This window comes from Lactuca serriola, chromosome 1 (genome assembly GCF_051521515.1).
Source record: "Lactuca serriola cultivar US96UC23 chromosome 1, Lser_US96UC23_V15, whole genome shotgun sequence".
In the NCBI taxonomy this organism is placed as follows: domain Eukaryota; kingdom Viridiplantae; phylum Streptophyta; class Magnoliopsida; order Asterales; family Asteraceae; genus Lactuca; species Lactuca serriola.
The window spans coordinates 30,082,886-30,096,207 of record NC_136408.1 but is presented as its reverse complement, the minus strand read 5'-3'; positions in this window follow the sequence as shown (position 1 = coordinate 30,096,207).

Here is a 13,322-nt window from a genome sequence, read left to right as displayed (position 1 = left end):
CCAATTATTCTCCCTAACCCACAAGTTCTTGAATAGCTCAAGGTCACTCAAGCCCTATTAGCAAGCAAGGTCTATGTGTGCTCACATCTTGAAGATGAAGTCACATATTGACAAGTCGGGAGAGTTGGGTGTCAAAGTCTTGAGAAAGTTGGTTGTTCAATCACCTTCTAAGTCTCATAGTGAGTGTCCTTTGGGACTACTATGTAAAAGACTATGACATGACCCTTAATGATCTTATCTATTTACTTGGTGCTGCTTAGTCAACAATGATTTGGAGCACTGGTAGAGCAAATTTGATTAAGAATATCAACTTCCCAGACTTCCATGGACATTGACAATGGTAACATTGGATATCTAGAAAATCCTTTTCTTCCCAAGGAAAGGGATTGATCATAGTCAACTCAGTTGACCAAATGGTAAAGAGAAAGGCAAGTCTGAGATAGTCCAATGTACCATTCCCAAAGAGTCCATATGTTTCTATTGCCGTAAGGAAAGGGCATTGGTTGCAAAGCTACCCTAACTACCTGAAAGATCTGAGAGAAGGTCTAGTCAAAAAGCTTGACCTTTGCTTCAGGTAAGTCCACTATCTAACTAAATTAAGTTCCTATTTGGAGATTCTTAATACATTTTGATGTATGGCAGGATCAAGCAAAGGGAAGGTAACTTAAACAAAGAGTATGTTGAATCTGATCGCGAAGATGGATTTCAATCGCATGGTTCGAATATCGGATTCTTGAGCTGCTACTTAGGAGTTATGATAGATTGCTAGAAAATATGTAATAGCATAGTTTTCATTTAAGCTGCATTGTAAGGAAAAGTTTTTGCGCAATTTATAAATAAATAAATAAAAATTTGATTTTATTTTAGTTTATATCTCCTTGCAATGGCTTTTATAGAAAAATGATATTTGTATGTTTCTAGCAATAATGGAAATATGAATTTGATTCTTTCATTTGTGGCAGTGTCTAAATTTACCAAATAAGGAAAGATTCTCATCACCCAAGGAGATATAAACTAAAATAAAATCTAAGGCGGTGAAAATGGAAGCAGACAGAGTACGTCGTGCATACTCCTGGCTATGCCCCGCATAGCCAGCTCCGCCCCTGATGGGTCATTGATCGCGTTGTACACCCTGCGTAAGGAATTGTATGCCCAACATACATGCTGGGCAGTTGATTTTTGTTGAATATTAACTTTTGGTCAAGATTTAGGGTTTTGGACCATGAGAAGGGAAAAATAGTATTTTTGCCCTTATAGGACTTAGTTGTGGGATTTAGACTCGCGAGTTGAGTTTTAGACCTTAATTATTAATTAGGGTTAATTATTTTGTTGATTAGGTGGAGTCTTGTTCTGACAGTTCGGGTGTGAGATTTACTTGTCGTCAGTATCAGGTGAGTCTCCTCAGTTATTCTTACATGTGTGGTAGAATAGTTGTATTTGTGATGAATAGTTGGATCTAACTATTATTTTTATTATGTTGTTTATGTGTGAATGAGTCTACGAGTAGACTCCACGGTTGCTGATAACCAATAGAGCATATTGTTGCCCGCTCGGACTAATGATAGTCCCCAAGGTTGCTGATAACTCGTAACTGCTTATTTATGATGTGTTGTATGTGGTATCTTGGGGAACTCACTAAGCTTTATGCTTATAATTGTTGATTTACATGTTTCAAGTACCTCTAAGGACCACGTGAAGGCAAAGGTCTGATTATACACACTCGTTGGGAGATTTGTTACTAGGATAGTTTGAGAACTCTGATATTTTGTGATAATGGTTGTTTTGGATAATTATGTGGTTGATAACTTGGTGTGTGAAACTTTATTTTTGGTAAATTAAAAAATGAAAATTTTGGTCGAAAATTTGAGGTGTTACACTTCTAGTCCTTGGTGGAAATGATACATTGAGAGTAAGTGGATATACTGACGCCAACTTTCAGACGGACATAGTCAACTTCCGTCCTCAGTCAGGCTGGGTGTTCACTCTGAACGGTGGAGCAGTAACTTGGAAGAGTTCCAAGCAGGAAACAGTGGCCAATTCAACCTGTGAATCAGAGTACATAGTTGCAAGTGAAGCATTAAAGGAAGCGGCTTGGCCGAGGAACTTTATCGATGACCTTGGATTTGTCCCGACCATTCAGGTGCCAATGGAACTTTTCTGTGATAATGAAGGAACGGTTTCCTTGACTAAGGAACCAAGAGATCATGGGAAGTCTAGACATATCGACAGAAAGTACCATTACATTAGACATAGGGTAGAAGAAGGTCATCCTATCGTGAAGAGGGTATCATCAGAAGAGAATCATGTAGATCCTTTGATGAAGGCTCTCAGTAGGATCAAGCACAGTCAGCATGCTAGGAGCATTGGTCTGAAATATGATATTAGTTTTAATCAAGATTGTAAATATCGTTCGACAGTAGCTCGGCGGTCGAGTGGCGATAAACGATTAGTCGGACTAGGCGGGGATTAATCGGAGATTAATCAGGGACCATTAATTATTAATAAAATTATTTAAAAAATTAATATCTCCTAAAAAATTAAGTATTTAAAATTTTAATATTTTGTAATTTTGAAATTTTTTATATAGTATTTTAAAGTTCGAAAACTTAAAATTTTGGTCTAATATTTGAAAAATAAAAATTTTGAATTTTTTTAAATATTTCCCGTTGAGACCGCCAAGGACCACCAACGACCGCCAAGCCCGAGTTTGACCAATTTTGACCAATTTTCACCAAGCACCCTAATCGTAATCAGTTCAAAGCCGCCAAGCGATTAAGGGACCGCCAAGACCGACTTCTGCAACACTGGTTTTAATAGTTAGATAGTTAGTTTGAACTTGTAACAAAGTAAATGAAATTGACTTTTTGTGACTAAATAATAGAGAATTATTTATGAGTTTATTCACTACCTTTTGTCAATTGTTTATTTTTGTGTTTTATTTTGAATGTTTAACTTCCCGAATAATATGATTAGTCAAATTCCACAGTCGGTCATACTTCTGGAAGTAAGTAGTGAATTAAGACTATCATGAACTAGACTGTAGATTGTCTAAGGGTGGCAGACAAAGCAATAGTGTTACTGCAATGTTCACAAGTACTTAGAAATGGAGATTTCATTATTGGATAAACCCACTCTCATAGAATTACTACATGGAATCTATCACGAGTAATTCTGAGATGATGATATTGAAACGAAGATATATGCCTTGTAATTTACAAGTCGGTTGTACATTGGTAATGCGTAAACACATCAGTAACTTGATGTTATAAAACATATTTTAATGCATGATTTGATGAGTAAAGGATGCAAGCATATGAGTCAATGTTTATCTGTTCGTTTTTCCCTAACGAGAAAAGCGATATCTTTGGGCCCCTCGGTGATTTGGTGTTGATTTATAGTGTTGGGCCCAACCATGTTTAAATTGATGTGTTCGATTAGAAGTCCAATGTCAACACAATTCAGAAATCGGGAAATAAAGTCTTGGACAATGAGATTGATTATATTTCATGTCTCATGTCCAAATGGTATCTTGTAGAACAGAGGATTATATGATCACTTATCTTAGGACACGTAACTGACTGGGTCAAAGTTTGACAGTGGCTTTTGGAAGCTACAATTTGCTGATCGATTCAGAAGTTATAGCAGCAGTTATAGTTACAGACTTATCCAAATGGGAGGCTGTTGGATTAGGTGTCTAATCCCATACCTATAATTGATATATATTTGAATTGATAGTAGCACAGTCCTTTTGGTTTTCCCTCAAACATAACAATTGGACATAATGACTTTTAGAGAGAGATTAATTTATTATGCGATTAAGAAATTAATTTAAAAGTTTATTAATGTATTATGAAAATAATACATTAATTAGAAACAATATTATTTAATTAATAATTAATCAGAACTAATTTTAGGATTAATAAAATTAATTAAAAGTGCATAGTCTTAAGTGTAGTTGTTTAATAGTTGAGCAAAAGGTTCTAGAACCTTCCTTCTTAAGGGATATACGATTTTTAGGGATATTCAAGTGTTTCTAGAATATCCCATGTGGATAAATAAAGAATCGGATAATTACCAATTTGTAATATTATTATTATATTCCAATTAGGGTTATCCAGGGCTTCCTTTTTGTTGGAGTAGATGTCTAAGCCCATAACTATAATTGGTATGTACTTGAACCAAGAGTAGCATGGTACATTTGGGTTGCATATCATCAGGACAATTTGTTAGGATGGACTTTTGAGAGAATAGGTTATTTATGATTTATTAATATATTATAAGTTATAATATATTAATATGAAATCATATGATTTAATTAGTATTGATCAAGAATTAGTTTGAAATTAATTTAGTGATCAAAAGAGACTAATTAAATCTATGGGGACTAACTATGGTAATTAGTTATATTTATATGTGTTGGGCGTATGATCCATGTTGGACTAATTTTATGTATGGATACATAAAGTGTTGGGCCACATGAACCATGGATCATAAAACCCATGGGTACGTATTTGGGTTATACCCATGACCCTTGGAATCCTACATATAAAGATGTGCTTTATATCTAAAAAAATGCCTACACTAGTTCTTGGAGTTTATGGAGGTGTTTTTGGTGCATGAAGATTCTCTCTCAAGAGCCACCTTTGTCCATGGTGTGTTGTGATTCCATTTGAGGCATCCACACTATTGGTGCTAAGCTCTTTAAGCCAAATACAACAAGATTTTAAGGTACATAAAAGGTATGCCATCCTAACTAGTATTATATATTGTTTATGTCAATTGCATTCTAGTTATAGGCTTAATGCTTTGGAAACACCATTACATGTATAATTAGAGAAAACAAAGATCTAAGGCATTTAGGGTTGTATGTGCACCATAGGATGTTGTAGTATACTAAAACCCAACAGTGGTATTAGAGCCATGGGTGACTCGCCGAGTCCACTAGGTGACTCGCGGAGTTGCATGTGTTTTGTCTTGGGCTCATCGAGTCCAATAATGGGCTCGACGAGTTGGCAGTCCTGACAGCATATTTTCGAGTTTTTTGGTCTGTTTTGGATTAGAATCATTACCACAAAATGTTTTGATTTTGTTGTTATGGCAATGTTGATTCTCTTCCAATTATTAGATAATTGTCATAATTTCAAGTGTTGTATTAGTTTATATGAATATGTTAATTTCTTGAAGATTGATGATATGAATTATCTTGTTGTTATGAGTTAGTTTAGATTAATAGAAAAATTATGTGATAACTGTTTTCGATCCAAATTAATCTAAAAATTGTTCATAATATGTGTTTTTGTAACTTGTCCTCAAGTTATATGAAAAGTCTCATTTATGAATTTTAAAAACTCATAAAATTTCTATAAGTAATGAAAATGAAGAGTCTCATGTTTTTTAAATGTTTTAAAGTCTTCCATAACTTGTCCTCAAGTTATGGAACATGAAGAGTTTTTCATTAAACAACTTTAAACTCATATGTTATGGAAACCAAAAGTTTTTGAATTGTTCAAAACTTGCCCTCAAGTTTTGGAATTTGTAAAGCTACCCCCCATGTATACTTTAATTCCAACCCTTGGAATTTTAAAAGTTTAAAATTCAACCCTTATACTATTATAATATTATAGGTTTATTATATATATATATATATATATATATATATATATATATATATATATATGTATATATATATATATATGTATGTATGTATAAGAGTAAGTCAGTCTTACCGTTAGTAGGCCTCATTCACAAAGCCGGTTTATAAGGGGGGTATAAGGTTACTGCCTATAAAATGAAGGTTTAATGGGTGTCCACTCTCAACCACCGCTTCCTTGACTGGTGGAGGGTCGTTAGCCGAACGGGTAGGACACGAAATTAATTCTCCCTTCATTAAAAGTATAATGATAAATATAAAGTAACTAAACTTTAATAAATTCCCAATCTTAGTTACTTTAAGAAAATGTGAATTTGGTGCAAACCCATGAAATTGCACTTTGCACCTTGTTAAGTCGTTAATGAAGCGTGTGTGGTTAACCGACACACTAATTGTAACAACGTAAATTTTCAAACAAATTTTTCATTTCAAAATAAAGTATTTCCATTCAAAACAAGGCATAAACATTCCAAGTGTCATGTCAAAAGACAAATCATTTGAATCCCAAGATCACAACATCTATCAGGGTGTACAGATCACGCCGGCGCCTTCCCACGGTCCTCGCTAGTACCTGAAACACGTACATAACAACTGTAAGCATAAATGCTTAGTGAGTTCCCCAAAATACAACTTACGCGCATACGCCTTTCCAGGCCCTGACCTTCCGGTCCATGTGTCTCAGGGGACTTCCGTCCCTGCTGGGTAAACCTTCCGGTCCTACCCACGCCAACCTTACGGTCCAGATTACACGCCTTCTGGCCCATAACATAATGCCTTCCGGCCCACATAAACATACATAGCACGCATAACAATTATCTTATAACATATATCACATATATCACATATCATATTCGACCTTCCGGTCACACAGTCAAACCCTTCCGTGTACGGTATAGTGAGAAGACTCACCTCGTGAATATCGAAAGCTAGCAAATCCCGAAATCCCTCGTACTCGATCCGCCGAGCTACAATCTCCCTATAACACCATACATCTCTTATTAACCCTTTTATCTTCTAAGTTTGACTATCCCTAAGAAGTCAACCATAGGTCAACCCTGGTCAACGGTCAACGATCAACTTGACCGGACTCGGCGAGTGCTAGGGCGACTCGGCGAGTCTAGACGTCCTCACCAATTCTCTAAGATTCCCTTTCTACTCGTCGAGTATCCCCCTTGACTCGACGAGTTCCTCCTGGAAGAATCGCGGGGCCACCCCGACTCAACTCGCCGAGTCTGAAGAACAACTCGGCGAGTCCCAATTAATTTTCAAGCTACTCGCCGAGTCTGTTCATCGGACTCGGCGAGTCCATGCCATGCAACCGCTCAAACTGCTTTCTAAGGTCAGATTTGCTCCGGCAATTCATAGGTCTGGCCTTCCTAGACTGGTTCATCACGTAAGGTCCTCATTTCGGTGCTCATAATACACCCCATGACTCATAATTTACGTTTTGACCTAAGGCATAAGGATTCCAATCCAAAACCTCCATTGATTCCCGAAATACTCAGGCATGGGACATTCTGGACTTCCAAGGGTCCCAATATAGGGTTCCAATCGCTTGGGGGACTAAGGAAACACTCAATCTAGCCACAAAAGGGTTCAATAAACCCTAAATCCATATACACATCAACATAGAAGAATGCAACTCGAAAATAATACCTGGACAACGTTGCTCTGTGTCCCCAATCCTCAGAATGTGGCTTCTCTTGTTGTTCCCTTAACCAAGCCTCCTCCTCCTTGCAAAATAACACTTCCAAGATCAATAATGGTCTTCTACCTTGCTCCAGATGCTCACAATCGAAATAGGGTTTCACTCACAGAACTAGGGTGAACAATGACGGCCATAAGGCCCCTTATATATGTCCCAAACCTGGACGGTTAGGGTTTCGCTAAACAGCGCGGACTCGCCGAGTCTATACCCCGACTCGTCGAGTCCAGTCGCGAACCCGCGACCAGATCCGCGATCCTACTCGGCGAGTCTGAGCTCCAACTCGCCAAGTCCCCTCTTAAAACACCCAAAATCATAAATATAACAATACCTGGAATTCCGGGCTGTTACAATTCTCCCCCACTAGGACTAGACTACGCCCTCGAAGTCTCACTCTGAAAATAGCTCCGGATGCTGCTCCCGCATCTCACGCTCCGGCTCCCAGGTCATTTTCGATCCCTTCTGGTGCTGCCACTGAACTAATACCAGAGGTATCTCCTTATTCCTCAGAACCTTGATCTTCTGATCTCTCATGGCCACTGGTCTCTCGGCATAATTCAGGCTCGCATCCACCTGAATGTCCTCTAATGGGACCACTGCCGACTCATCGGCTATACACTTTCTCAATTGCGACACATGAAAAGTGTCGTGGATCTGACTCAATTCCGCTGGCAACTCCAAACGGTAGGCCACCCATCCTACCCTCGCAATCACACGAAAAGGCCCAATATACCGGGGCCCCAACTTGCCCCTCTTCCTGAATCGAATCACTCCGTTCCAAGGAGAGACCTTCAGGAGTACGAAGTCGCCGACCTGAAACTCAAGCTCGGACCGGCGTCTGTCTGCATAACTCTTCTGCCGGCTCTGGGCGGTCAATAACCTCTGTCTAACCTGCTGGATCTGTTCTGTCGTCTGAAGCACGATCTCTGTACTGCCCATCACTCTCTGACCCACCTCTCCCCAGCAAATGGGGGTCCGACACCTCCTACCATACAACAGCTCAAAGGGTGGCATACCAATGCTCGAATGATGGCTATTGTTGTAGGAAAACTCTGCCAAGGGTAAATACGCATCCCAGCTACCCCCGAAATCTAACACACACGCTCGAAGCATGTCCTCCAGCGTCTGAATCGTTCGCTCGCTCTGACCGTCTGTCTGGGGATGGTATGCGGTACTAAAATGCAATTTAGTACCCAGCTCCTCATGGAATTTCTTCCAGAATCTGGAAGTGAAGCGCACATCACGGTCTGAAACAATCGAGATCGGCACCCCATGCCGAGATACCACTTCTCTCACGTATATCTCCGCCAACTTCTCCGCTGAAGAACTCTCACTGATGGCAAGGAAGTGAGCGCTCTTCGTCAACCTATCCACAATCACCCAAATTGCATCAATTCCTCTGACAGTCCTCGGCAATTTGGTGATGAAATCCATAGTGATCTGTTCCCACTTCCATTCGGGAACCTCCAATGGCTGCAACTTGCCATGCGGTCTCTGGTGCTCGACCTTAACCCTGCGGCAGGTCAAGCACCTCTCAACGAACCATGCGACGTCCCTCTTCATACAGGGCCACCAATACTCTTTCCTCAAATCCAAGTACATCTTCGTAGCCCCCGGATGGATCGAAAACTTCGACCGATGAGCCTCTTCCATCAAAGTAATACGCGTACCACCCACGAACGGTACCCAAATCCGACCCTGAAACGTCATAAGCCCTCGTCCATCCGTAACGAACTCTGAAACCAACCCAACGACCCGTTCTCTCTTCTGCATCTTTGGTCGCACAGCCTCGGCCTGTGCCCCACAGATAGCATCCAATACTGGGGCTATCACAGTCAATCTCAAACATACATCTCGCAGTGGAGTGCTCTCCGCCCTGCGGCTCAATGCATCGGCTACCACATTAGCCTTGCCTGGGTGGTACAGGATCTCACAATCATAATCCTTGACCACATCCAACCACCTCCTCTGACGCATATTTAGGTTGGGCTGACCCATCAAATACCTCAAGCTCTTATGGTCCGTATATATCGTACATCGAACCCCATACAAGTAGTGACGCCAAATCTTGAGAGCGAACACTACTGCCCCCAACTCTAAATCATGCGTGGGATATCTCGTCTCGTGAGGCTTCAGCTGCCTCGATGCATATGCTATTACATGCGCTCTTTGCATCAGAACTGCACCCAAACCCGAAATAGATGCATCACAATAAACTACAAAATCCTCCATCCCTTCCGGGAGAGCTAACACCGGGGCTTCGCACAATCTCTGGCGAAGTGTCTCAAAAGAGGTCTGCTGTTCGGCACCCCATGAGAATGCAACACCCTTCCGGGTCAATCTGGTGAGCGGCACTGCGATCTTGGAGAAATCCTTAATAAATCTCCGATAATACCCCGCCAACCCAAGGAAGATCCTGATCTCCGATGGTGACTTCGGCACTTCCCAGTTCATCACTGCCTCGACTTTGGCCGGATCGACCAGAATCCCTTCCTGGTTAACGAGATGTCCTAGGAACTGGACCTCCCGCAACCAGAAATCACATTTGGAGAACTTTGCATAAAGCTTCTCCGATCTCAATACTTCAAGGACTTCCCTCAAATCCTCCTCATGCTGCTCTCTAGATCTCGAATACACTAGAATATCATCGATAAATACAATCACTTACCGATCCAACATCGGTCTGCATACCCTGTTCATGAGATCCATGAATACCGCCGGGGAGTTGGTGAGCCCGAAAGGCATCACCACAAATTCATAATGCCCATATCGCGTCCTAAACGCTGTCTTCTGGACGTCCTCATCCCGTACTCTCACCTGATGGTACCCCGACCTCAGATCGATCTTGGAAAACCAAGATGCTCCCTGCAACTGATCGAATAAATCATCGATCCTCGGTAACGGGTAACGGTTCTTGACCGTCAACTTGTTCAACTCCCGGTAATCAATGCACATCCGGTGTGAACCATCCTTCTTCTTGACGAACAGAATAGGTGCTCCCCACGGCGAGCTGCTCGGCCGAATGAATCCCTTCCCCAGCAACTCCTGAAGCTGCGAGGACAACTCTTGCATCTCTGGAGGTGCAAGACGATAAGGCACCTTAGCGATAGGCGCGGCCCCCGGAACCAGATCGATACCAAACTCTACTTGCCTCACAGGAGGTACTCCCGGTAGCTCCTCGGGGAAAACATCTGGAAACTCACGCACCACTGGGACCTCCTCAACTGATCTCGGTCTCTCAGAAACCTCCCGCGTATCCATCACATACGCCACAAAACCCTTACAACCCTGCTGTAGACACTGCCTTGCCCTGGCGGCCGAACAAAAAGTTGATCCCGAACGGGTACCCTCGCCGTACACCGAAAGAACTCCCCCACTAGGGTCTCGTATAGTCACCAGCTGACGCTCACAGTCGATGACGGCGCCGAATCGGCTCAACCAATCCATGCCCACAATGACACAGACATCACCCATCGCAATAGGAATCAGATCAATCGGAAACTCAACCCCGAAAATCTCTAACACGCATCCCCGGAGAACCTCCGTGGCACATATCACTCTCTCGTCAGCTATAGAAACTCTCAGAGGCCGACTCAACGACTCACGACTAACGCTGATATGCTGACTAAAAGCCAAAGATACAAAGGACCGACTCGCACCCGAGTCAAATAACACTAAAGCAGGCACAGAGTTCACAAGGAAAGTACCTATGCATATCGTAATATAAGCATAACATCTCGACATCAAAATAAATACATGAAATAAAGCATACCTGCCACAACATCGGGCGCAGCGCGGACCTCCTCCGCAGTCAGCTGAAAGGCTCTCCCACGAGCCCTCGGGGCCTCGGCCTTCACCGGTCGAGTCTCAGTAGCCCTGGCAGTAGGTGCAGATCCCTGAAGAAGCTGAGGGCACTCGGCCTTCCGATGGCCTGTCTGGTTGCAATGAAAGCAAACCATAAACCCCTTGGGGCAATCCCTAGCGATGTGCCCCTCCTTGCCACACTTGTAGCAAGCACCAGATCGACATGTCCCCTCATGACCCTTGCCGCACTTTCCACAAGTGCGGCCCTTCTGAACTCCCGTCCTCGAATCGGCGGACTTAGCTCGCTTGGCTGCCGGCTGAGACTGAGCCGGCCGCCGGTCCACCCGCTGAGACTCGGCCTCCTCCCTGGCCTGGGTCTCCAACTCGATCTCGCGCTTCCTGGCATTCGCCTGAAGCTCAGCAAAGGTATGATAGGTGGAGTTTGACACAAACTCCCGGATATCCCTCCTCAAAATGCCCAAGTACCGGCTCATCCGAGCCTGCTCTGTGGACACCAGCTCAGGGCAGAACATCGCCCTCTCATGAAACTTCCGCGTGATCACCGCAACCGAATCAGTACCCTGCTTGAGGGTCAAGAACTCCTGAACCAATCGTTCCCTCTCCACCGGGGGAACGTACTCGTCTCTGAACATAGAGGTAAACCCCTCCCATGTCACTGCTGAAATCTCGGCCAAAGTGAAGTTCGCCGTCACGAACTTCCACCAATCCTTCGCTCCCAGACGGAGCTGGTTCAAAGCGAACCGTACCCTCAGATGCTCCGGACATGAACAAGTGTAGAAGCACCCCTCAATATCAGCGATCCACCTCATCGCAACAATCGGATCCTGCGTCCCATCAAACTCAGGTGGCTTCGTGTTGCTGAACTCCCGAAACAGCAACGAGTCACCCCCCTGTGGCCTGGCAGCGGCCACAGCTGCGGTAGCTGCAGCGGCTGCAGCCTCAGTCAATGCGGCGTACCGCTCATCAAAAGTCTCCATCAAGGTGGTCTTAATAGACCCAAACATCTCCGGAATCTCAGCCCGGATCGCTGCAGCCACCTCGTCATGAATCATCTGACGAATCTCCTCGTCACTCACACCGCTCGTACTAGCTCCGTGGCGTGGTCTAACCATGATGTCTCTGAAATACGACATAAAACTATCAGAGACTCCATCGAGTATAATCGCACTCGATAACGCAACCCTACTCAGTCTCTGAGATCCAGGGATTCTTACTTGGGTCTCCCACTGACCCGGTGTCTTCGGTAGTACGGGCCCAATACTACCGACCACACTGCATCAGCATTCATCCCAAATCTTCCTCCCCAAACCCCGGATAGTGAGTACTCTACTTTTGATATGCACTATCTATTTGTATGCTATCAAAGCATCTCATATCAGCAAACTTCCCTAGACTAAGGCATCACAAATCAGGCCACTCTAGTCCTATCATGAATTCCTAGTCTTCTAGCATGCATAACAGTTCACATCATATCTTATCTCTTAACATAACATTGTAAGGTATTTTGGGGATCTTTACCGTTCGGGCGCTGACTGATCGTACACACTGCTTCTTTCTTGTTTACCACAAAATCATTTACAAAAGTTTATGCCCTTATTTTAAAAGTTTTCCTCAAATCCTCGGTTTGAGTTCAGTTACGCCCGAAGGTGTACCCGAATCCCTCAAACCGAGGCTCTGATACCAATTTGTAACAACGTAAATTTTCAAACAAATTTTTCATTTCAAAATAAAGTATTTCCATTCAAAACAAGGCATAAACATTCCAAGTGTCATGTCAAAAGACAAATCATTTGAATCCCAAGATCACAACATCTATCAGGGTGTACAGATCACGCCGGCGCCTTCCCACGGTCCTCGCTAGTACCTGAAACACGTACATAACAACTGTAAGCATAAATGCTTAGTGAGTTCCCCAAAATACAACTTACGCGCATACGCCTTTCCAGGCCCTGACCTTCCGGTCCATGTGTCTCAGGGGACTTCCGTCCCTGCTGGGTAAACCTTCCGGTCCTACCCACGCCAACCTTACGGTCCAGATTACACGCCTTCTGGCCCATAACATAATGCCTTCCGGCCCACATAAACATACATAGCACGCATAACAATTATCTTATCACATATATCACATATATCACATATCAT